Below are 25903 nucleotides of genomic sequence, written 5' to 3' on the forward strand. Positions count from 1 at the left end.
TAAAGTAAGACCTGTCTTAAAAATTCCACAATACAAAACAAAACCAATTTTATTAATACAGAAATCACTATATAATTTATTCACTAAGCATATAATACAATGTTCCCCCACCTCCAGAGTTAGGAAACCCTCATCACAATGCATTAGAACCTTTAAAAAAACCTTACCTTTTCCTCTCCCTCCATCCCTTCTTTCTTTTGTATCCTGTGTGGAGTCAGGGAATCACTTGTGGGGAATCAGTTCTTACCTTCTGCCATGTGGGTCCTCAGGTCATCAAGCCTTTGCATACTGAGCCATCTTGCAGGCCCCAATCAGATTATTTTATTACCCTTTCCCAAACACACACTTCAGTATATGTCCCCCCTCAACAAAAGAGTTCAGTCCTATACAACTTCCTCTTGCTGCTGCCTTGTCTGTTCTGGACATAATGTGGAGAGTCACACTTCATCGCTTTCCTAATAGGCTTCCTTCACTTGGTGCAATATTCTCAAGGTTTATTCATGCCATATAGATTTCAAAGTTTGTTTGATACATTTGTTGTTTGACATTCATTTGGGGGCTTAACCTAATTTACTTGAAATTCTGCTGTGCCCTGTCACCTTTGGGAGACTCAAACCTTTCCTTCTCACACAGGAATTCATGCCAGGTATATTGGCTCTGCTAAAATTCTGCTACAGTAGTTGATGATATAGTCCGTTTGTTTTACATACCTGTGACTCAAACCAAACATACTTGACAGCTACTGACCACAATTAAAACAAAAACAACAAACCTAATAGAACATCATCATAAAGTCTTGGAAAAAAAATCTCTTTGCTAATGTTTTCAAAAGCCACCCAACCTGTCAGTGGACCTAATGAACAAACACGGCACCAAAGATTTCATTTCTTTTTAAAAATTACTTTATGTTTATAAGTGCTGTATATATGTGTGCCGTGTGTGCTTGGTACCCATGGAGATCAGAAGAGGGCATCAGGCTCCTGGAACAAGTTACAGATGGTTATGTGTGTAGTATGGGTGCTGGAACCAATCCTAGGTCTTTTGCAAGAACAATAAGAACTCCTCACCACTGGGTAATCTCTTCAGTCCCAATTTCATTTCTTTCTGCCTCTTTCTTGCCCACTAGTTAAATGTCCTGCTCTCTCCAGATGTGTTCGCCTCCTGTCAGCACGTCTTACCTTCTTGAGAATAAGTTCGTGCTTTATTCATTTTGGATCCTGAATCTAACTTTTGGTCATGGCTCTAGAATGTCACTATTGTGGGTTATATTTTAAAAAACACACACAACAAAATCACAATGAACATTACTTCATTCCTGTTTTCTGTCAACTAAATTATACAGATTGATGGACATTTGAGTTTTTCCAAGTTTGGGCCTATTATCTATAATGCTGCCTGTGAATGGTATTTAAATTATTTGTGCTGATATATTTTCACTTTTCTTGGTTATATACCTAGAAGTTCTGCAGCATTGTATGGTAATTTTTCCATACGACAGGAAATGGCAGAATTGCCATTTCCAAAACAGAGTTCTCCTACCCCCATCCTTTCCCCCCCCCTTCTCTCTTTTTAATTAGGTATATTCTTTATTTACACTTCAAATGTTGTCCCGTTTCATGGTTCCCCCTCCCCCCAAAATCCCATAAGCCTTTCCCCTCCCACTTCCCTGTCTGGTATTCCTCTACACTACAGTATCAAGTTTTTCCAGGACCAAGGGCTTCTCCCTCATTTGGTGTCCAACAAGACTGTCCTCTGCTGCCATGTCTGGGGCCATGGGTAGCTCCATGCTCCATGTCCACTCTTTGGTTGATGATTTTGTCCCTGGGAGCTCTCGGAGTACTTAGTGACTCATATTGTTGTCCCTCCTATGGCACTGCAAACCCCTTCAGCTCCTTTGGTCCTTTCTCTATCTCATCCATTGGGGAACCCTGTGCTCAGTTCAATGGCAGACTGTGCTCAGTTCACTAGTTTCCCCCTCTATTTGTTATGCACTAGCAGAGCCTGCCAGGTGACAGCTATATCCAGCTCTGTCAGCAAGTACTTGTGGGCATCCACAATAGTGTCTGGGTTTTGTAATTGTATATGGGATGGATTCCTAGGTGGGATAGTATTTGGATGGTCTTTCCTTCAAACTCTGCTCCACACTTTGTCTCTATCTCCTGTGGGCATTTTGTTCCTCTTTTTAAGAAGGACTAGAGTATCCATACTTTGTTCTTCCTCTTTCTTGGGCATCATTTGATACGTGAATTGTGTCTTGGGTATTCCAAGCTTCTAGGGTAATATCCACTTATCAGTGAGTACATACCATGAGTGTTCTTTTGTGATTGGGTTACCTCACTCAGGATGATATTCTCCAGTTCCATTTGTCTAAGAATTTCATGAATTCATTGTTTTTAATGGCTGAATAGTACTCCATTGTGTATATATACCACATTTTCTGTATCCATTCCTCCATTGAGGGACATCTGGGTTCTTTCCAGCTTCTGGCTATTATAAATAGGGTGGCTATGAACATAGTGGAGCATGTGTCCTTATTACATGTGGGAGAATCTTCTGGGTATATGCCCAGGAGTGGTATAGCAGAGTCCTCCGATAGTATTAGGCCCAGTTTTCTGAGGAACCGCCAGACTGATTTCCAGAGAGGTTTTACCAGCTTGCAATCCCACCAGCAGTAGAGGAGTGTTCCTCTCTCTCCACAACCTCTCTAGCACCTGCTGTCTCCTGAGTTCTTTATCTTAGCCATTCTGACTGGTGTGAGGTGAAATCTCAAAGTTGTTTTGATTTGCATTTCCCTGATGACTAAGAATGTTGAACATTTCTTTAGGTGCTTCTCAGCCATTCGATATTCCTCAGATGAAAATTCTTTGCTTAGCTCTGTACACCATTTTTTTAATAGGGTTATTTGATTCTCTGGAGTCTAACTTCTTGAGTTCTTTGTATATATTGGATATTAGCCCTCTGTTGAGTGTAGGGTTGGTAAAGATCTTTGCCTGATTTGTTTGTTGCAGTTTTGTCCTATTGACAGTATCCTTTCCTTTACAGATACTTTGTAATTTTATGCGGTCCCATTTGTCAATTCTTGATCTTAGGGCATAGGCTATTGGAGTTCTGTTCAGGAAAATTTCCCTGTGCCTATGTGTTCAAGGCTCTTCCCCAGTTTTTTTTTCTATTAATTGCAGTGTATGTGGTTTTATGTAGAGGTCCTTGATTCACTTGGACTTGAGCTTAATACAAGGGGATAAGAATGGATCGATTTGCATTCTTCTGCATTCTAGCCTCCAGTTGAGCCAGCACCATTTGTTGGAGAGGCTATCTTTTTTCCACTGGATAAAATTAGCTCCTTTGTCAAAGATCAAGTGACCATAGGTATGTGGGTTCATTTCTGGGTCTTCAATTCTATTCCACTGATCTACCTGCCTGTCACTGTACCAATGCCATGCAGTTTTTTAACACTATTGCTCTGTAGTACTGCTTGAGGTCTGGGATATTGATTCCCCCAGTTCTTCTGCTGTTGAGAATAGTTTTAGCTATCCTGGGTTTTTTGTTATTCCAGATGAATTTGTGAATTGCTCTTTCTAGCTCTATGAAGAACTGAGTTGGGATTTTGATGGGGATTGCATTGAATTTGTGTATTGCTTTTGGCAAGATGGCCATTTTTACTATATTAATCCTGGCAATCCACAAGCATGGGAGATCTTTCCATTTTCTGAGGTCTTCTTCTATTTCTTTATTTAGAGACTTGAAGTTCTTGTCATACAGATCTTTCACTTTGGCTAGAGTCACCCCCAGGTATTTTATATTTTTTGTGACTATTTTGAAGCGAGTCATTTCCCCAATTTCTTTCTCGACCTGTTTATTTTTTGAGTATAGGAAGGCTACTGATTTGCTTGAGTTAATTTTATATATGGCCACTTTAGTAAAGTTTCTTTTATGAATGAAGATGCCCTTGCATTTGGAGCATTGATGTTCAGAATTAAGAGTTCTTCTTGGTGGATTTTTCCTTTGATGAGTATGAAGTGTCCTTCCATGTCTTTTTTGATGACTTTAGGTTGAAAGTCAATTTTATCTGATATTAGGGTGGCTACTCCAGCTTGTTTCCTGGGACCATTTGCTTGGAAAATTGTCTTCCAGCCTTTTACTCTGAGGTAGTGTTTGTCTTTGACACTGAGGTGAGTATGCAGCAAAATACTGGGTCCTATTTACATATTCAGTTCATTAGTCTATGTCTTTTTATTGGGGAATTGAGTCCATTGATGTTAAGAGATATTAAGGAAGGGTAATTATTGTTTCCTATCATTTTTGATGCTATTTTTATGTTTGAGTGCTTATCTTCTTTTGGGTTTGTTGAAAGAAGATTACTGTCTTGCTTTTTCTAGGGTGTAGTTGCCCTTCTTGCATTAGGAGGTTTCCATCTATTATCCTTTGTAGGGCTGGATTTGTGGAAAGATATTGTATAAATTTGGTTTTATCATGGAATATCTTGATTTCTCCTTCTATGGTGATTGAGAGTTTTGCTGGGTATAGTAGTCTGGGCTGGCATTTGTGTTCTCTTATGAGATCTGTATGAGATCTGGGCAGGATCTTCTAGCTGTCATGGTCTCTGGTGAGGTCTGGTCTAATTCTGATAGGTCTTCCTCTATATGTTACTTGGCCTTTTTCTCTTACTGCTTTAAATCTTTCTTTGTTTAGTACATTTGATGTTTTGATTATTATGTGATGGGCAGTATTTCTGTTTTGATCCAGTCTGTTTGGAGTTCTGTAGGCTTCTTGTACATTCATGAGCATCTCTCTTTTTAGGTTAGGGAAGTTTTCTTCTATAATTTTGTTAAGATATTTACTAGCCCATTAAGTTGTAAATCTTCACTCTCTTCTATACCTATAATCCTTAGGTTTGGTCTCCTCATTGTGTCCTGGATTTCCTGGATGTTTTGGGTTACAAGCTTTTTGCATTTTGCATTTTCTTTGACTGTTGAGTCAATGCTTTCTATGGTATCTTCAGCACCTGAGATTCTTTCTTCTATCTCTTGTATTCTGTTGTTGTTTGCATCTATCACACCTCATTTCTTTCCAAGGTTTTTTTTTTTTTTTTTTTTTTTTTTTTTTTTTTTTTTTTTTGGATTTGGTTTTTTGGAGACAGGGTTTCTCTGTATAGCCCTGGCTGTCCTGGAACTCACTGGCTAGACCAGGCTGGCCTCGAACTCAGAAATCTGTCTGCCTCCGCCTCCTAGAGTGCTGGGATTACAGGCGTGCACCACCACCACCTGGCTTTCCAAGGTTTTCTATCTCCAAATTTGTCTCCCTTTGTGATTTCTTAGTTGTTTCTACTTCTGTTTTTAGATACTGGATGGTTTTGCTCAGCTTTTTCACTTGTTTGTTTGCGTTTTCCTGTACTTCTTTAAGGGATTTTTGCGTTGCCTCTTTCAGGACTTCTGCCTGTTGATCCATGTTCTCCTGTATTTCTTTAAGTGATTTTTGTGTTTCCTCTTTATGGGCTTCTATCTGTTGACCCATGTTCTCCTGTATTTCTTTAAGAGATTTTTGTGTTTCCTTTTGAAGGGCTTCTACCTGTTGGTTCACGTTCTCCTGTATTTTTTTAAGGGAGTTATTAACGTCCTTCTTGAAATCCCCTAACAGCATCATGAGGTGTGATTTTTAAATCCAGGTCTTGCTTTTCTGGTGTTTTGAGGTATCCAGGACTTGCTATTGTTGGAGAACTTGGTTCAGATGATGCCATGTTGCCTTGGTTTCTGTTGGTGATGTTCTTGCGTTTGCCTTTTGCCATCTGGTTATCTCTGGTGTTAGCTGGTGCTGCTGTCTCTAACTGTGCCTTCTCTGTGCTCCTAAGAGACCCGTTCTCTCTGTGTACACCAGTATGTAAGAACTGCAAGATCCACTCTCTTGTAGTTGTATTTGGGTATGTAGCTCTGTGGCCCCAATCAACTCTGGGTGCAGGTTGTGCTGGCTGTCTCCTCCACACCACTGGGTGTATAGCTGGCTTCTTGCACCACTTTGAGATGGTGCTGTGGCAAGGGATGTTCCCAAGCCAGAGGCAGAAACTAGAAGGCTCCTGCCAGAGGCCTCCGGACAGGCTCATCTGAGCTGCAGGGCAGGTCTCACCTGTGCTGGCTACCTCCTCTGTGCTGCTGGATGGATATCTGGCTTCCTGTGCCTTTTTTTTTTTTTTAAGAGACCTGCATGACCCATCCAAGATATGGTTAGGCTGAAGGGGTTTTTTGTTGGTGGTGGTAGTAGTTTTTTTTTTGTTTGTTTGTTTGTTTAGCCTATGGCTGTTTTAGTCATTTTATTTATTTATTTTAAAGATTTATCTATTATTATTAATATTATATCCCAGTGTACTTGCTGGGATTTAAACTCAGGACCTTCTGGAGAGCAGTCAGTGTTCTTAACTGCTGAGCCATCTCACCAGCCCCTCCTACCTACATCCTTATCAGAGCATGTCTCCTGCCTTTGTCGTATTCATCTTAGATGCACACTTGCCATCTGTCTTAGGGATTTGCTGCTGTGAATAGACACCATGACCAGGGCAGCTCTTAGAAAAAACAACATTTAATTTGGGCTGGCTTGCATGTTCAGAGGTTCAGTCCATTATCATCAAGGTGGGAACATGGCAGTGTATAGGCAGGAATGTTGCAGGAGGAGCTGAGAGTTCTACATCTTCACCTGAAGGCTGCGATAAGACTGGCTTCCAGGCATCTAGGACTAAGGTATTAACACCCACATCCATAGTGACATACCTACCCCAACAAGGACACCCCTCCAAATAGTGGAACTTGCTGACCCAAGCATATTTCTACCACATTCTACTCCTTGGTCCCCATAGGCTTGTTCAAACACATGAGTTTATGGGGGCTATACCTAGCCATAGTATAATAAAAAAATACATTTAGTTCAGCTTCCAAAATCCCCATAATCCATAGCAGTCTCAACAATGTTTAAATTCCAAATTTCAAAGTCTCTTCTGAGATCAATCCAATCACTTATCAGTAATGCCCAAAGCAAGACAAGAAAACAGCTGGGCAAACTCCAAACTCTATATCTTCATGTCTGATGTCAAGGGAGTCTTCAGATCTCCACTCCTTTTTCTTCCCTGTTGACTGGAACAAAGTTCTTTCTCCTGGGCTGGTTCCACTCCCTGTTAGCAGCTTTCCTCAGCAGATAGACCACAGTTCTGTCATCTTCAACATCTTGGGGTCTCCAAGGCAACTTCAGTGTTACAGCTTCTTGTTCCAATGTCTGGGATTCGCACATGATCTTCTGGGCTCCTCCTAAGGGCTTCGGTCACATCTCCAGCTCTATACTCTGTAGCTCTATAGGCTCTGGTTGACTCTACTCCATCACTGATGCTGATCTTGGTCATCCCAAAGTATAGGCATCTCCAATACTCAGGGGTCTTCTCCTGCAACTAGGCTTCACCAATAGCCTCTCAAAGGCTCTTTTCATGGTGCCAAGCCTCAACTCCTTTGCATAACTCCTTCAGTCCTGGGACATCAATTAGAACTGAAGCTGCACCTTCACCAGAGGCCTTCCCTGACCTCTCACAGTGCCAAGCCTCAGCAGTTCTTTATGACCCATTCATACCTTCAAAAACAGTACCACTTGGGTGACTCTTATACTTTACCAAGTCCAGCTAAAGCATGAGGTACAACCTTGGCTATCTCTGGAACACAGCTTTTTTGAGATCTCAGAAAATACTTCCCAGAAATTTTTACCTTAGTGATGCTGGTGTCTTCTTCATCACTGCTTCCTTAGTTCCAGCTAACCAGCACCAATTGTCCCAGTAGTCCCTTCTATTCTGGACTCTAAAGTCAGAGCCACATACCTAAAGCTGCCATGTTCTGCTGCTTGCTGGGGATGGAACATGGTCCCCCTTATTCTATTATCAGCTTTCTGTTTTCCAACTCTTTCACAGCCTAAACTTGGCTGTCAGGGAACTTGCTCTGTAGATTGTCCTTAAACTCAGAGATCTGCATGACTATCTCCTGAATGCTACAATTAAAGGTGTGTACTACCACACCTGAACTTAAGCTTTTTTTCACCTAGAACTTGCTCTGTCCCAGGCTGGCCTTGAACTCAGAGATTTGCTTGGCTTTGTTTCCTGGAATTAAAGTACTGTACAACCCTGCCTGAACCTAAATTTAGCTGGGTGGGATCTTGCCACAAAGTCCTACTCCCTTAATTTGTTATATCCTAGGATATAAGATTCAGTTCCATTCTACTTCCTAGTGTCCTTTAATACTTAAACCATATATATTTTTCTCAGCTTGCTCCTTTTCATAAAAATGCTCTTGATAAGAGTGAACATTAGTACTCATGTGACAGAATTTATAGCAGGCTGTTTTGAGATTTCCTTTTTCAAAGCAACTAATCTTAATCTCTTCATCTTAGTCTCAGGCAGTCTCTTTGGCCAATGGCAGAAAGCAGTTACATTCTTAACCAAAATACTAGAAACAGAGTCTCTATGCCACATAGTGAAATTCTTCATTGAAACCTCTTGGGCCTAGTCTGCCCAGTTCAAATCACTCTCAGCAACAACATCTTCTATATTCCTACTAGAATAGTCCATTAAGCCCCACTTAAAGGATCCCACTGCTTTCCAAGTCCAAAGGTCCCAAATCCACATTCTGCCAAACAAAAGCATAGTCATGCCTATCATAGCAATACCCCACTCCTGGTACCAGCTTCTGTCTTAGTTAGGGTTTTACTGCTGTGAACAGACACCAAGATCATGGCAACTCTTATAAGGATAACATTTAATTGGGGCTGGCTTACATGTTCAGAAGTTCAGTTGATTATCATCAAAGTAGGGGCATGGCAGCATACAGGCAGGCATGGAACAGGACAATCTGAGAATTCTACATCTTCATTTGAAGGCTGTTAGGAGAAGAATGGCTTCCAGCCAGCTAAGACTAAGGTATTAAAACCCACAGTGTTGGCACGCTGGAGAGATGGCTCAGTAGTTAAGAGCACTGACTACTTTTCCAAAGGTCCTGAATTCAAATCCCAGCAACTACATGGTGGCTCACAACCATCCATAACAAGATCTGACACCCTCTTCTGGAGTGTCTGAAGATAGCTACAGTGTACTTACTTATAATAAAATAAATAAATGTTAAAAAAAAAACAAAACCCCACTGTGTCACACCTACCCCAACAAGGCCACATCTTCAAATAGTGCCATTCTTTGAGCCAAGCACATTCAAACTATCACAGCACCCTATTGTGGTTTTGGTTTATATGTCCCCAGTGGACTCTATTGGTTATTTTAAAATCCTAATGTGTACTAAAAGTTCCATTCTGTCATGTATGCCTTGATAATATTAAACACAGCTATTATAAGGGTCTATCTATTGACCAGGACATCTGGGACATATGTAAATATTTTTGACTGTCCTTTTTTTCATTTTGGTTTTTATGCTTTTATCTTGTCATATATGTGATGCCAGATATTATGTAATACAAAATTTTAAAAGCTCCTCCACCAAAGATTTACTTTTCACAGACAGAATATTGGAACTTCATCAACCAGGGATGGAAGTAGCTCAGGGTTTAGTTGTGGCACTGGTGGGACCAATTTGATCTGATTTTTCTCAAGACAATCTGGTTCATAAACAGCCTCAGTTGAGACACTGATGTGTTTAACCAGGACCACCTTCCTATTTAATAACTCTTTCCAGTAGTGTCTTAGTTAGGATTACTACTGCTGTGATGAAACACCAAAAGCAAGTTGTGGAGGAAAGCACTTATTTGGCTTATATTTCCACATCACAGTTTATCATTAAAGGAAGTCAGGACAGGAATTCATGCAGGGTAGGAATCCAGGCAGGAGCTGATGTAGAGGCCATGGAGGAGTGCTACTTTCTGGCTTGTTCCTCATGGCTTGCTCAGCCTGCTTTCCTCCAGAACCTGGGACCACCAGTCTAGGGATGGCACCATAGTAGGCTGGACCTTCCCACATCAACCACTAATTAAGAAAATTTCTTACAAGCTTGCCTACAGCCAAACCTTATGGAAGCATTATCTCAGTTGAGTCTGCCTCCTCTTAGATGACCCCAGCTTGTGTGAAGTTGACATAAAACTATCCAGCACCACGAGACAGCTAAAGATATCTGTTTTACAATGTTTTCTGTAGCAGTTTCTTTTCATTGCTTGGTTTTTTTGTTGCTTGTTTTGCAGGTAAGGAATCCACAAGTTCTTTGGAGCAAACTGGCATATAGAATGACTATTTTTAATAGTATATAGTTACTTGGGGGCAAAAGTAGAATTTAAAACTTAGCTTCTTAATCGCTTAATATATACTGGTTATGTTAAATATATTTAAATCTTTTTTTTTTCAAGACAGGGTTTCTCTGTGTAGCCCTGCCTGTCCTAGAACTCAGTAGTTAGCCTCTGCCTCCCAAGTGCTGGGGTTAAAATTGTACTACCACTGCCTAATTATATTTAAACCTGCATGCCACTATTGGCAGATCTATCTAATCTGTGATAGCTGTGAATTCAGCACAACAAAATAGTACACTAACTTAAAACAGTATGAGATTTAATTTTTATTAAAGTTTTTTTAATATTTCTTATGCATTTGCATATGTATGTTTTGGTGTGGTTGGGTGTAGCCGCCCGCAGCTACATTTGAACTGGTTAGCGGGTTCCCTGGAAGGAAATCTGGGGATAGGAATAGGGTAGTAGCCGGGCGGTGGTGGCGCACGCCTGTAATCCCAGCACTCTGGGGGGCAGAGGCAGGCAGATTTCTGAGTTCAAGGCCAGCCTGGTCTACAGAGTGAGTTCCAAGACAGCCAGGGCTATACAGAGAAACCCTGTCTCAAAAAACCGAATCCAAAAAACCAAAAAACCAAAAAACTAACCAAACAAAAAGGAACAGGGTGGTGAGAGAAACATGGAGTCAAGACAAGATTTCCTGCTCAAGACTCAAAGTTTAATGGAAGTCTCCAAATATATATAGGCCAGGGAAGACCCTTCCCCCAAAGACTACAAACAGGTCTGCAGAACTGGTTCGTTTGCTCTGCCAGAGGCTGGTGTCAGGTGCTGGCTAGTGTCTCTCAGGAAACTGCTATCATTGGAGAACAATGGGCTTCACCTTGGTCTGAGTGCTCTACCCTAGGTGGAGGGGATTATGGCTAGCACAGGAATTCCTGCTCAAAGACTGGGAGAGTAACTTCACCTTGGTCAATGTCAGTCACGCCAGGTGGCATAGCACCCCAATACGGCTCTCTACATCTCCTCCATTTTTATTAGTTTTAAGAAGAGGAGGTAACAACCATGTGGATAAACATCTGTCAAAAGACAGTGGGCATTAACAATGGAGGGAAATATTGACCTGCTCCTCCTATATACTTTATGGTGTCTTTTTTATGGAGGAGAAGTTTTAGGCTTCCTTGCTGTTATTTTAAGGAGTGCCTCTAAACACCAACCTCTATGCAATCAGGTTTGCTTCACAGGGAACTCAGAGACAGAAAAACATGGTCCTCCCCTTGCAGTGCTTTGCCTTTTGCCTCTCACTGGCGCCCATGTCGGCTCATAAGCAGACACACATAGACCTGAGTTCTATGTGGCTCCTAAAAGGAGATCTACTTATATATGTTTTGATGCTAGATAGTCAATTTGTGACAAATGCTCTCCAAGTGTCTTTAACAGACACACCAAGTTTCAATCCAGGTTAGCCTGGGTGGAAGCAGCCAGTCCGATTAAAAGAGAAGGTCAAGAGTTAGAAGCAAACAGAATTAACTTGTCTTTGGATGGCCCAAGGTATCTCATTCAATTGCAAATTAGGAACTTTCAGACACCAAGCCTGACTTCCTAGTGTGGAGGAAGTGGCTCTGAGAATTCAGCTGCAATTTAGCAGCTATCAGACACAAAAGCTAGTCTCTGGGGTGGGGAAGGGTAGCTTTGTGAATCAACAGATAAGCAGTTATTTTTCAGGAAGAGTGGACACTATATTTTAAATTAACTCAGCTGGCTGATAAAGATTATTAGCAATCTTCATAATTAGAATCTCCAATATTGGATTTATTTCTAGACCAGTCTATGATTGAGTCAGCTGATTAAAGGAAAGAGAAGCGTCATTATAACTCCTCCTTTAGATTAATTTTTTCTAAGTCAGTTTTAATAGTCTCCATGTTCTGTCCCACAAGGTCTAAAAGCTTGAAGCAAGGCAGTTTATCTAATCTGGGACATAGGCAAGTAAAGTGGGTCGAGAACATACACCCAATACAGCTTTCCTGTCACCATTGTCAAGGCACTCAGCAAGCCCACAGGTCAGCATTATCTTTAGCATGTCACACCAATCACTCTGGCAGCTAGCATGCTTCTGCAGCATTTTGTGGAAAAAAACCCCACAAACATGCCTTCTTCCCCATATTAAAATAACTGATCAGGATCATGCCATATGCCAATTATTGGGTCTTTCCATCTCACCTAGGCATCACTATGCCTAGTTACAGAATGCTATAGACACTCAGCAAGAAGTTTCTTAGCATCCAAATTTTAAAATTTTTCTTAAAAATATACAAGCATAATTTAAATAATATGCATGGGGATATAATTTTTCCCTTTTTGTTTTTTAAGAAGACATAGTTTTAAAATTTCCATATTACCTCATCCTTGAGGGTTATAAAGAATTAAATTGTTGTTAAATTCATGTCAAAGACATCTCAAATGTTTGATGACTGTAATAAATAGCCAGTTCCATTATCTGTTTTAATCTAAGTTGGAACACCAAGCATAGACAGTAATGTAGGCAATTATGTAAGCATAGAAAATAAATGTAGCATTTTAGTTGCTTTTTCTGTTAGAGTAGTTGCAACTATAAAGCCTAAAAATGAATCATTAGTCACATGTACATATTTTAATTTTCTAAAATGAGAAATATGAGTACCATTCATTTATAATAATTGATTAAGTCCTCTAGAATTAACACCGTTATGTGGTACAGGTAGAAATTGAGGACACCAAGAACAAGTCTTTATAATTTGATGTGCACATTTTCTAAAAATTAAAATTATTTTCAAGCCATTACGATTTTGATGATATAAAGAATATGATCGTATGGCCAATTGTTTCTATGTAAGACCTATAGTCTGCCTGGGATATAAATCTTTTGTGACCTTGCCTTAAGAGGTCTTATCCAGGCAATCTAGAATGAGCTCATTTTTTAAAGATGTATTAATTTATTATACATAAGTATACTGTAGCTGTCTTCAGACACATCAGAAGAGGGTGTCAGGTCTTATTTAATGGTTGTCAGGTGGTTGTGAGCCACTGTGTGGTTGCTGGGAATTAACTCTTATATTTTTGGTTGTGAGCCTAGCCTTTAATAGCTGAGCCATTTCTCCAGCCCCTGGATCAGTTCTCAAATGTCCAGAGAACAGTTATTTAAAGGAACATATTTTTTTTAACTTGTATTTGTACAAATAGTTGTAAAATTTAAGAATTAGCAGTATCTAAGAAAGGAACAATTTCAAGCAATTGTAAGCCATGGTTTTACACACACACACACACTGGCTATCAGTATACAAATTAAAGGCTTGATTTTTAACCTTTTAAAATTAGCTGCTACAGCACTCAAGTCAATTATCTGTGCTGAAGCAGAGGGAAACTCAAAAGAATAAACATGTGATCCAATTATATGAGCTTCACTCCCACAGTAGATGCATTCTTTATGGGATGCATGTATAAGTCTATAGGAAATATAAAAGCATGTATAGAAGCAAATTTTAACAACTTATCTTTTGGATAACAATTATCCATTTTGCCCAAAAGGCTTGCCCTGCAATAGACCAACCATCAATATTCTGCAAAGACCAATTTGATTGCCATCTGAAACAAGGGACAATGTTTCATCAGGTTCTTTAGGCATTCCCTTTAAAATACCTTTATGATTTTATCTTATAACATTTTATTAACACACCAATATCTTTATTGGAGGATGTTAAAACTTAACTTGGAGATGAAAAAAGATGATTTTACATTAATGTTCTCTTTGGCAAGGAATGGCAGTGAACACATAACAAACTGTTGGCTAATGATTACAGTAGGTTCCTCCAAATTATTTGTCTTTCAGTTATTTTGTATTTATCTTGAGAACAGAGTTTTAAGTTCTCCTGTGGCAAGCTTGGGATGAGGTTAATATAAGATAAAGTCAATTAATATATCCTAACAACCTTCAAAAATCATTTAGAATAAGCAAATTATCTTTATTTGAATTTTCTGTGTCAATTTGCTTAGAATATAATTGATATACTACCTTTGAATCTTTTTTGGAACAACAACTACTTAAAAAAATGTTAGAACCCATTGTTAAGAGCAAAGGCCGATAATAAAATTCTATGAATAATATACACTGAAAGATTTAAAATCCTAGCTTCTTGTATTGAGGCAGAGACAAAACATTTTCTCACATAAGCTAAGACTATCAGCCATGGCCGGGCGATGTTGGCGCATACCTTTAATCCCAGCACGTGGGAGGCAGAGGCAGGCGGATTTCTGAGTTCGAGGCCAGCCTGGTCTACAGAGTGAGTTCCAGGACAGCCAGGGCTATACAGAGAAACCCTGTCTCAAAAAAAAAAAAAAAAAAAAAAAAAAAAAGACTATCAGCCATTTCTTGAGGAAAACCCTTCTAATGAAATTGCTCTATTGGCTCTCTTAGCTCATTAGAAGCAAATGCTTTTACAATTATCAGAATGTAAAGCAAAAAAAAAAAAAAAAAAAAAAAAAAAAACCTTTTAAATCCATAGTAATTTTGTATGGAGGAGACAGGCCAGATTTTAATGCCTTCATAAGTTTTACATAGTCTTATTAACCTTTCATAGATTTTTAAGTTTGAACTGTATTTTGAACCACACCTGGATAAATTTGTCAGGAATATTCTTTTGGGCCAGAAACTCCCTAAGTGTGGTTTGCAAGACAAAAGCAGTACCTCACAAGCCTCCACTGAGGCAGCTCTGAGCTTTGCATTAACTCAAATTAAGTATCTTCTAATCTGAGCCTATTGTCTAAAGCCAGACCCAACCCCACCTGTCCTGCAAGGCAGCGGCCTGCAACCAGACTCCATAGTGTGAGGGTCAAATAAAAGGAACCTGTTTTTTTATTTATTTTTTTGAGGGTTCCTGGAAAAATTCTACTAGCTAATTTTTAGTAGTCTAAGGAGCCTGTTGGATATCAAATAAATTCCCACTGAGATCTCCTTTTCAATCTTGGGGGGGGGAGGGGAGGAGGGGGGCATTAAATTTTGCTTCTATCACTGTAGCCAATAAACTTGTGAAAAAATTGCAACAGGCCTATACTGGCCACAGCTGTTTTGAACCTTTATCACTCCAATAATCATCTTAATTACAAAATATGTTAAGAATTGTGAGAATTCAATCAGACTGGAAACTGCAGTCAATGGTACACTGGCGGTTTTTACTGTAATTCTTAATTTTCTCTTGCAGTATTAGAGCATAACTACAATTTTGGAAAGCAAAACCCAATTATAAACAGTCTATTCTCTTTAAAATCAATGGCAAATGAATTATTTTCACAATATAAAATTTGTCTGCCATTTTTATGCTTGAAAGCATGACAGTGCAACTTATTAAAAGAGGCATTGTTTTAAATCTTATGCCACTTTGGAAGTATCTTAGAGGCCTGTTTTTCCTAGGTTGGGTCATGCCATGTGTTGCTGTTTAAGATGGCTCCAACCCTGAGTTACCATTTTTAAACTAACCTTTTGTTACCAACATTATATCTTTTAAATCATGCCCAATAACTTATAAGCCAATACTCTATAATCAAGGCATGCAAAACATACCTATACCTTTAGGACCAATTAGAAAAAAAAATGAAGCGATTACAGGAATCTCATAAATTTAAACCAAACAAATTTTTCTTTTTCTAACTGTAATTTCAAGAGAAAAAAAGCACTTTGGACCCAATGATCACAATTGCAGAATTTTTCTAGGAAAAAAACCAATTAGCCCACTTGCCATAGAACTTGAGGCTGTTGGCTCTTTTAAAGGCAGCTTTTTCTCTAGCTGAGTGCTGGGCTGCTTAAATCAGCCTCTGCTGTGTAAACTGAGACTGGATTAAGAGATAGACTGCCAGCAGATGAAATTTTTACCATTTTTTTCTTTTCGACATGAAACATAGAACAACAATCATTCAAACAACAAAACAAAGACAGACACAAATTGACACGTGGACAAATTGATGCACCAAAGACAAACAATATAGAGAGAGGGAAGCACTTGTTGTACAGTACTAAGAATATCTCCAGTAGGTTCCATAGAGGAAACAGGACATCTCTATATTTCTACCTGGCCCTAGGAGAGTTTTAAAATCCATTTTCCTTCTCTCTTTCTCATGTTTCTAAAATCTGTTTTGTTTTGGTTTTTTGTTTTTGTTTTTTACTTATTTTATTTTATTTTATTTATGCCCTATTCCTCTTGCCTGATGCAGTTCTAGACTGTGGACAATTTGCCTAACTGAATTCCCCGTTCTAATTCGCTGTCACACCCTAGCTGTTTTCAGCATCGGGCCTATACTGATTCAGTCTAGCCCATATCCCTTTTGCACCCCTGCAACAACAGTGTTAAAAAAAATGACATTTATAGTGCTAAAATTAATACTCTATTTTGCTTACCATGCTGGATACTTAACTTTTTTCTGTTTCTGTGGAGCTCCACCCAAGACAGCATCCCTCAGTTGGTCTCTCCATTTCCAGGCCCGTAGTCAGGTGCCAATTGTTGGGTACCCATGGAGTCTAGAAAAGTATGTTGGCTCCCTTGGAGTGGAGTTATGGATGTTAGGAGCCATAGGATATAGGTGCTGAAAGGATAGAAAATAGTACAGCCTAACTCTAATGAGCCTAAGAAGTCAGAAGTTTAAAATGCTATCTCACTTTGTTAGAAACTAGGTAAAAGGTCACATTCCAGAGCCAGCCCTTTGTTTAGAGTTAGCAGAAAGGCATTGAATAGGTGATCCTGGCCCCATAAGGTAACTGGAAATGGACTAAGCTTATCTTGCTTCTGTAAACTTACGCCATTACCCCTAGGCAGGAGTTCACACAGCTGTAGACATTCAAGAAAATAGGAAACTAATTGGTCCACTGAGTGCGGGCTCCAATAATTTAAACTGATTGGCCTAAAAACTATGGAGTGGTGCAAATCAATTGGCTCGCATTTTTCGGGCTCTCCATGCTAAGAAATGATTGGCTTGTGATTCGCTGGCTTTGTCGTAAACTTATAAAAGCTGTCGCAATTCGGCACTTGTGGTCCTCAGCCCTCTAGCCCTGTGTGGTGTTTGGCTGTGGAACCCAGAATTCTGGAATAAAGAAAGAAATCCTTATGCTATTGCATTGAGACCGTTTCTCGAGAGTGATTTGGGTGTTGCCTTCTGGGGTGTGGGGGTCTTACACTTTTTTGGTGCATTGGCCGGGAAATGCGATTTCCCTTCACATGCGAAAATCAACTTGGAGGTAAAGGGGATCCTCTCTCGAATGTGTGTGTGCCGGCGATGTTTTTGTTCTAAATGTCCTGAGTGTTTGAGTGCGGTGCTGCTGTGTATGTGCCTTGGTTTCTGTTTGTTGGCATAACAAAGCAGATGTGGAATCCTGCTCCATGGTTAGTTCACGGCCACCACTGTGGGTCGTACGAACCCAGTGGCAGCAGAAGGGGACGCCCTAGGGCCGCAGGCTGTAACCCCAGAGGACGTTCTGAGGGTAAGAGACAGTCAAGGGAGCCTGATTGTGGTTTTTTGGAACGAAGGGGACAGAGTGCTCCTTCTACTGAAAAAAGAGTGGATGTGGAATCCCACGGGGTCAGAGGTTGCGTTTGGTGGCTGTTTGTTTAAGTCCAGACGCGGACGAGTATGTTTGGAACACTTGTTAGTTTTGTGTGTCTTTGTCTACAGTTTGACCACTAGACAGTGCCGCGTGTTTGTTTTCTGTCTGTCTCACTGTGTCTGAAAGCTTTTTGTTTTTGCTTACAAGCTTCTGGGGGCTTGGAGAGTCTGTCTGGTACAGTGTGTTTGACTGGCTGTGGCTAGAGTTGAGACCGTGGGAGTCTAGAGGAAGCTTTAGACCCAGGAGAGCTGAATAAGGCTCTCCTCCATCTGTAAACAGCAAGTCAGTAATGGCGGAAGCCATGTTCTGCTGGAATCAGATATCTGGTGTCCTCTAGGGGCAAATTGCATGATTTTCCTTGCTCTGTGTTCTTGAATCTAGAGGCCTGATAGTGGCAGGGTCAGGCTGGCTATGTAGTGTTGTTTTGTACTGTGTTTTGTGTTCTTGGACTTAGACGGACGATATTATTTTAACTTTGACTGAAAAGCAACTGTTTGTGGTGCCAAAATCAGGTCATGTGACTCAAGCGCGCCAACTTAGAACAAAAGGAGAGACAAAATACTTGGACTATGACACCCCCTGGTGGGGAAAATAAGTCTTGACAAGACGCTCAATGTGACAGGTGTGAGAATTTTGGGTACAGATAGTTTATTTTTTTATTTTAAATTGTTTAAATCATTATGATCTATGTGATGCTAAACTTTGTGGTTATATTGCTCCTCTGGGAGAGAGGTCAAAATAAGGGAGACCTCCAGAAGACTAGATTCTAAAATATCAAATGAAAAATCTGTCTTTGTGATACTAAAATCTTGTTTTGAGATTTACATTACAGAAAATGCCACTCCCCTTCATATCTCAACATCCATGTTCAGATTGAAGAAACGTTTTTTCTAGAGAATATAGAAATGGTCAGATTTAAAATGGGGAGAAAATAATATCAATTTCATTTGATAAAATCTTTATAATGATTAAGCTCAAGGCATAAGTTCTTATTTGATACAGGTTTTATTTTGATACAAAAATCAAGGTTTTCATTGGTATAAATACTAAATTTGAAAGTACAGGATTTACACCCAGTTCTTTGTTATTATTACTGATCTGAGATGTGTTTAAGCCTATGAGTTTAGGGCTAAATAGAATATAAGGCTCTGAGTTTATTGTTAGGGTGTTTTCTAAGTTTTAATCAGAAATAGCTGAAGATAGTTTAATAGACAACAGTCCACATTACTTTACATAGATAGTTGGTTTTCAAAACCATCAAAAATCCATGGTATATGATGTTTATGTCTTAAAAGTTATGTTAAGCTTTCTCTATACTTTCAGTTAATATTGGTCACTCTTAGATTTCTGATGGTATTGAAGACTCATAGACAGGCCAAGCTGTTTAATCCTGAGAAAGCTGATATAAATTTAAATAAATGATTTTCAGGTGACATAACATTTAAAGCTAGGACATAAGAATTAACATTGTAAGAATTGACTTAAGTTGCATTGCCATATTCTTAAGCCTTATTAGGGAGTCCGGCCTCATGGTAGGAACTTGACATTGGTCAATGACAATCCCTGGCTTCGGGCAGGAATCTGACCTTAGGGCATAATAGGGAAGTAGGTTACAGCAGGAATTTTTATCCTACTGTGGAGCTCAAAGTGTGTACTTGACATTGGTCAAGGGGAACTTCTCCCAGCCTTTGTTGAGCCCGGATTCCTGTGCTAGTCCGGATCCTGTTCCACCTAGGGTGGAGAAGCTCAGTGAAGGTTAAGCTCATTGTTCTTCCAGGTCTATGAATTCCTGAATTAAGCAGGTGACCCACCCAGCAGTAGAGTCTATAATCGCCAGATAGACTTCCGCCTGGAACTCAGCCTGGGGCCTATGGGGAAGGGTTTGCCCAAACTGTTAAAAGGTCTGACTGACATTAAAGTTCCAGCTACCCAGTTCGTAGTAGTGGCAGGCAGCTATGGAATGCAACATTAAGTGTTAATTCTGACAGACTTTTAAGATAATACAGATGAAAAGGGTTCTGTTTAATTGACAGGGATGATAAACTAGGTGTTATGTCTATCTTATAGTTTATAATTTACAAAATGGTAATTATGCTCAATTGATATTTAGAGAGGACCACAGAATGGAGCAGGAGAGCACCTGAGACCACCTATCCTGATACCATGGTAGTTCTCTCACTAAGGGTATATTTCCCAAGAGACTAATTAATCTCTTTGAGACTGTTTTATTTGTAATATAGGAAGCCAAAAAGATTACCCCCTAAGACTAAAGGTAAGAGGCATCTGACAGACCAACACCAGATTCCATTGGCAGGTCTCGAGGGCATGGCAGCCCACGAATTTGACCAAGGTATGTAAGGTTAAGCAGGGACCAGATGAGTCACCTGCAGCTTTTCTAGAGCAGCTCATAGAGACATTCTGCCAATATACATGCTATGAATCCAGGGGCTTGGAATATAAAGCTACTATGACAATGGCTCTTATAGACAGGGCTAGTAGAGATATCAGGAAAAAGTTTCAGAGGTTAGAGGGATTTGGTGTAGGTTGCTGAGTTCTGTAGAAGGATTTAGTAGTGTAGGTTATTGAGAAAGTCTGTAGAGAGATTTAGTAGTTTTCTGAAACAGGGAGACAGAGGAGAAGAAACAGAAAAAGAAAGAAAATGACAGAGAAGGAAGGAAGCGACAGAGAATCCTGGATATAATAGTTAGAAAAGCAGAAAAGGGAGACAGAAAAGGACCAGTGTACATATTATAAGGAAAGAGGCCACTGAGCCAGAGTGTGCCCTAAGAAATAGAAATTGGGAGCAGGAATTCCCAGGTCTTGGGAAAAGTGCCCCCAAATGGCACAGCCCTGGGTGAAGACAGCGACTAGGAGAGATGGGTTTTCTGACCACCTCCCCCAACCCAGGATAACTATGGGAGTGAAAGAGAAACCCACTCAATTCTTGGTGGACACAGGGGCTCAACACTTGGTCTTTCAAGCCAATGGTGCTGTTTCCAAGAAAAGATCTTGGATCCAAGAAGCCCCTGGCACCAAACTGTATTCATGGACTACCGAAAGATCAGTGGACCCAGGGATGGGATGGGTAGCCCATTCATTTAGGGTCACCCCAGGCTGTTCCTACTCTCTGTTGGAGTAAGACATACGCTCCAAAATGGGGAGGGGGGCAGATATGCTTCCTGCCCAACAGGCTGCAGCTTATTGGCCCCAAAAGAGAGACTGACCCCTGCTGAAAGTTGCTACAGACTGGAGCAGTTTTCTCCATGATGGAAGCAGGTGCTGCTATGGTGGACGGCACAAATGTCATCTGGGTAGAAGAATCTTTATCCCCTGGCATGTCAATGCAGAAAGTGGAGCTTGTTGCCCTCACAAAGACCTTGGAACTTGGAACCAGCAAGAAAATCAACAGCCACATGGATAACAGGTATGCCTTTGCCACAGCCCACACCCACAGGGATATATGCCAAGAGGACTGCTCACATCAGAGGAAACCAACAGGAAATCTTGAACCTCTTAGATGTCCTAATGAAGTCAGTCACTGTGAGTATTCACTGCCTAGGACATGCAAAGGGAAAAGACTCAATGGGCAATAGCCAGGCAGAGCAAGTGGCTCCAGGAATGGATATGCAGGAGCCTATACTGATTATGGGTATGTATGATACACCCATTGGGAAATGGGACAGAATTAAGGAACAGCCTCACTTATAAAGGACTGAGATTGCTAGCCACACTACCAACCATTACCAAGAGAAGGTGCACACAAGAATGGAGAACTATACTCCCCAGAAAGTAAGCCAAAGACTCACTAGGTCAAGTGCACAGATGGACTCATTTAGGGGATTAAAAACCTTGTCCTGGCAGTTAAGGGACTAAACATATATATTTATGACTCAGGTTTTAGGCTAGAGAGATAATAGAACAGTGTAAGATATGCCAGCAAGTAAATGCTTATGCACTAAAGAGTAAACAGGGCAAAAGACCTAGAAGAGAACAGTATATTAAGAGATTTTATAAAAGCTATGGCAGGAGAATATGGTTATAAAATATAGCATTTATAGATACTTTTATCTAGATGAGTTGAAGCAGGAAACAGCTGCCAAGGTTAGAAGAAATTTTTCCAAGTTTCAGAGTGCCCAAGGTAATTAGATCAGACAATGGTTCTGTTTTTGTTTCTAAGATAAGTTAGAAATTGACAGAGATATTGGGGACTAATTGGAAACATTATTGGATGTACTGTCCCCAGGGCTCAAGGCAGGTAGAGAGAATAAACAAAACGCTATGAGAGACCTTAACTAAATTGACCTTGGAGACTGGCTCAGGGTGGGTGGTGCCTCTCCCCTTGTTTCTGAAGAGCCCCTACCATTTTATCCTGACCCCCTAGAGATCTTCTTTGATACCCCAACTCTGGTGTTCACTGGGCCCTCCCAGGAGGTGTCCCACAATAAGAGATTTGCCTTAAAAGCTCCAGGCATGCTAGAGACTCCTCACTGCTTCCAGATAGGTGACTGGATCTTTATAAGAAGGCTTCAGGAACTGTTGCTGGAACCCTGATGAAAGAAACCCTCACCAAATTGACCACAGAGACTGGTATTAATGATTAGATAGCTCTCCTACCCTTTTTGCTTCAGGCTTTTGTTCTCTAGGCTCAAGGCCCTCTAATGGGCGTGGCAGCAAGTGTGGAAGCAGCTCCAGGAGGCCTACTCAAGAGAAAGAGACTTGCAAGTCCCACATCTCTTCCAATTTGGAGATTCGGTCTACATTAGATGCCTCTGCGAAAAAAATCTTGAGTCTCGGTGGAAAGACTCTTATCTTGTACTCTTGACCACCCTGCTTTCTGATTTGATGAGACCCTTTGTAATTTTGCTCCCTTTGCTTACAATTGGAACCTGTGTGATTAACTGGTTAATAGTTTTTATTAGAGAACAAATAAGTGCTGTGCAGATTCTTATGCTATGCCAACAATATCAGAGATTTAGGGTAGGACAACCAAGAATATATAGAGTCAGAGATTTAGCTCTATAGTTCTAAGATTAGAACTATTTAACAAGAGAAGAACTGTGGAATGAAAGGATAGAAAATAATACAGCCTCACTCTAATGACCCCAAGAAATTAGAAGTTTAAAATGCTATCTCACTTTGTTAGAAACTAGGTAAAAGGTCACATTCCAGAGCCAGCCCTCTGTTTAGAGTTAGCAGAAAGGCCTTGAATAGGTGATCCTGGCCCCATAAGGTAACTGGAAATGGGCTAAGCTTATCTTGCTTCTGTAAACTTACGCCATTACCCCTAGGCAGGAGTTCACACAGCTGTAGATATTCAAGAAAATAGGAAACTAATTGGTCCACTGAGTGCGGGCTCTGATAATTTAAACCGATTGGCTTAAAAACTATGGAATGGTGCAAATCAATTGGCTCGCATTTTTCGGGCTCTCCATGCTAAGAAATGATTGGCTTGTGATTCGCTGGCTTTGTCGTAAACTTATAAAAGCTGTTGCAATTCGGCACTTGTGGTCCTCAGCCCTCTAGCTCTGCGTGGTGTATGGCTGTGGAACCCAGAATTCTAGAATAAAGAAATAAATCCTCATGCTATTGCATTGAGACCGTTTCTCGAGAGTGATTTGGGTGTCACCTTCCGGGGTGTGGGGTGCTGGGGCACCCTCGGTTTTGGGGGGTCTTACAGTGCTTAGAACTGAACTTGGGTCTTCTGGAAGAGCAAGAAGAACTTATCACCACTATACCCTCTCCTGCCCTGTGATGTAAAATTACTTTGTGTGTTTCATGTGTGGTATTCATGTAGAGGTCTGAGGACAACTGAAAGGGATTGGGTCTCTTCTTCCACCATGTTGGGTAGGGATTGAACTCAGGTTGCCAGGCTTATAGGCAAGCACTTTCACTCACTCACTTAGCCTGAGGGCCCATTATAAGATTTTGTTTTTAGGGGGCTGGAGAGATGGCTCAGTGTTTAAGAGCCCTGACTGCTCTTCCAGAGGTCCTGAGTTCAAATCCCAGCAACCACATGGTGGCTCACAACCATCCTTAACAAGATCTGACTCCCTCTTCTGGAGTGTCTGAAGACAGCTACAGTGTACTTACATATAATAAAAAAATAAATCTTTAAAAAAAAAGATTTTGTTTTTAATGCCATATGTATGTATGTATGTATGTATGTACACGTGTATACATCCCTCACACACATACACACACACACACACACACACACTCACTCAATTGTGCATTCTTGACCATGGACTTTGTAGGTGGTAGTGTGTTGCAGTGTCAATGATGACTATGCCTGGTAGTAGGCCCTGTCACTTTCTATTTTGCCTTTTTCCATGTGTACTGGCTGGTTTTGTGTGTCAACTTGATACAAGCTGGAGTTATTAAAGAGAAAGGAGCTTCAGGTGAGGAAGTGCCTCCATGAGTTCTAGCTGTGGGGCATTTTCTCAATTAGTGATCAATGGGGGAGGGCCCACTATGGGTAATGCCATCCCTGGGCTGGTAATGTGGGGTTCAATGAGAATGTAAGCTGAGCAATCCAGGGGAAGCAAGCCAGTAAGAAACATCCCTCCATGGCCTCTGCATCAGCTTCTACTTCCTGATCTGCTTGAGTTCCAGTCCTGACTTCCTTTAGTGATGAACAGCAATGTGGAAATGTAAACTGAATAAACCCTTTTATCCCCAACTTGCTTCTTGGTCATGATGTTTTGTCCAGGAATAGAAACCCTGACTAGGAAACCACCATTTGGGCAATGTCAGCTATCTCAGGAACATGAGATCATTTAGAATTTGTCCATTTTTTGCCAAGTCCGGCATGGCTTTGGTAGGGACAGAATGACACGATTCTGTTGTGCCTTGTTGTCCAAAAGGCCAACCAGGAGCCAACTCTGGGGATGTAATCACATTTTCAGTCTCTTTATTATGAACTCGAGTTTGGGCTTACTGCCAGCCCACAGGATGGTGTGGTGAAGCAGCCCAGAGTTCTTATCATTAGAACAAGACTTTATAGAAAATGGAAGCAAGTGAGGGGTGTCCATCCTGGCTGGCATCTAATTGATTGACTATTGTAAGCCGACAGGTGGGTGCTCTGAAGCAAGGCTGTATATAATCACAATGGTCTGAAAGTACCTCTGAAACCATCAGACTAATCTTTGACTAAACATTGTTAGGGAGTAGCTAGGGAGTAACTGACTAAGGACAAGCTGTGGGGTCCTCCCTGGTTCTTGGGTGCAGCTTGGGTTCTGCTGTGGACCAAGTTCTCAGGCCTTATTTTTTTCTTTTAAGATGAGGGTAGTAACAAGATGTTCCTGCCTCTGGGACAGAGCCAGCAGGTGTGGGCCTCCACAAGTGTCAATGGCCGCCATGGGCATAAGGCTTGTCTGTATAATAATGTTCGTGTTTTCATGTTCCTCTGAGGAATGTCCTCTGTGTTAACGTTAATGACTCCATGAAAAGACAGAATGAGTCCAGGAGGCAAAGGTGTGGCTTTTGCAATGTTAAGAAAAGAGAAGAAAAAATGCACTTGTCCTTTCTTTTCCTAAGAGTCAAGAGGCTAAAGTCATAGAATTTGGATTCATGGGGTGGCCAAGAGGGAGCCTGGAATAAATGAATGAAATGATATGTAAATAAAAAGTGGGATTTTGGTCTGCTGGAGGTGAGCTAACAAAGCATTAACAGTTCTTTTTTAGAATGTTTTCTCTAGTGAGAGCTGAACTGTCTGGAGATCTCTGAAGAGCAAACATAACTCTTCAAGAATTTTTTTTCCAACAGGATTTCTGATCTTATTTGGAAAATCCATGGAAATTGAATAGAGCTCTTTTAGAATTTTCATAGCTCTTTTAGATTTTTTTCCTAACAGAATTTTGGTCAGAAATCCTAAAAATTATCCAGAGAGCCACCAAGTGTTTTCTAGCAGCTATCCAGAGAAGGCTGTCTAAAGAGCGAACATAGCTCTTTTAGAATTTTTTCTGGTTTTCTGATTTTGACCAGAAAACCCAAGAATTACTTTTAGAATTTTTCTAACAGGATTTTTGACTTGGTCAGAAGATCCAAGAATTT

General features: G+C 40.5%; 1 non-coding gene across 1 annotated transcript; it reads left to right on the forward strand.

The window, feature by feature from the left end:
* Positions 1-25783: 25783 nt before the first annotated feature.
* LOC127681877 (U7 small nuclear RNA) lies at positions 25784-25843 on the forward strand. The gene has a single exon (XR_007977223.1). It is a non-coding gene; the product is annotated as a U7 small nuclear RNA (small nuclear RNA).
* The last annotated feature ends 60 nt before the right edge of the window (positions 25844-25903 follow it).

Source organism: Apodemus sylvaticus, chromosome 3 (assembly GCF_947179515.1).
Source record: "Apodemus sylvaticus chromosome 3, mApoSyl1.1, whole genome shotgun sequence".
In the NCBI taxonomy this organism is placed as follows: Eukaryota; Metazoa; Chordata; class Mammalia; order Rodentia; family Muridae; genus Apodemus; species Apodemus sylvaticus.